The following is a 1,296-nucleotide window of genomic DNA, read 5'->3' as shown; positions in this document are numbered from 1 at the left end:
CGGCGGAGGATAAGTATGATATTTGGTGCCGGGACCTTAGATAAGAAATCACCACTCCAGGATTGCAATAAAAAACAAAACACTGGAGTATATTGCCTCACCTTCTTAGGCAACAATACCCACACTATTCAACACTGCACTTTCATCTTTACAGTTTACTCAATCCCTTTGCATCTCATTTCACTTCTCCCTATGTCCTTCACATTTATTCGTTCATTCACCATTTGTGCATTCCGCATGTCACTCATCACTTTCACATATGCTTTGCAGGCATCACACAGTTATCTGAGTAAAACTCCTAAATAATCTTTGATGGCATATCTGAACAATTTTGTACATGCATTATATTTGCTACATATAAGTACATATTAATTCAATAATTTCTATCACAATTGTCAGGATTTTAAATTGAGGTTTTACTAAAAAAAATGTCTGATAGAAGCGTATGCTATAATTCTATTTTTCCAGCGATTTGATACATCATATTCAATTAAATGCTAAATGCTTACTATATATTTATTTTTCCTCATTGTTATATACAATCCTCAACATTGAAATTGAAACACCAAGAAGGAAAAATTGTGCAATAATGGGAATCACAGGATCAATAAACCTGTTAATGATATGCAAATGGTAAAAAAATGAAAACTACGTTTTCAAAACATCTCGATTTATTCAGTATGGTGTATGAGTGCCATACACATATGCCATCATCAATAAAGTTACTAATGGTTGAAGGAGGAATGTTCTGCCATGCTTAAAACACTTGTGCACACAAATCAGCAAGATCCGCTGCTGGCAGTTCCCTTTGTAATTACTAACTTGTGATAAACCAGATGGTAGGACAAGTGTGGAGATGCTGCAGGTTATGCAAGCAGCTCATAGTGGTGTAAATAACATGTGGAGAAATTACAAAATCAATGTAATGTAGAGCGATTAGTGTAAATGGAACGAAGGCTAGTGTCAAGACTCAAAACTAGTGACTCCTTTGCACCATGCAAAAGCTCTTCCCTTTGAGCTATTCAGCTCTCTGGACAGTTCCTTACTAGCTCAGATACCAGTACGTGTGTTGTCCCCGATTGCCTCAACCATGTGATTTCCTGATTAAACACCCTATTTAAACCAGGACTTACACTTCCTTCCTTGCAAGATTATTGAGCTCTCAGCCATCAGTCTAGCTCTCTCAGCAGCTGCTTCTGGCGATTCACTGACTATACTACCCGCTCATCCTCCATACCTTACACTTTCCTGTGTACCGAACCCTGGAAATCCACTGACCAAGCTACCTGCCTGTGC

The sequence above is a fragment of the Phyllobates terribilis genome, unplaced genomic scaffold (genome assembly GCF_046119375.1).
Source record: "Phyllobates terribilis strain yellow unplaced genomic scaffold, ASM4611937v1 Scaffold_11__3_contigs__length_659146591, whole genome shotgun sequence".
Lineage (NCBI taxonomy): Eukaryota > Metazoa > Chordata > Amphibia > Anura > Dendrobatidae > Phyllobates > Phyllobates terribilis.
The sequence above is the reverse complement of the archived record's forward strand: the minus strand, read 5'-3'. Positions refer to the sequence as shown.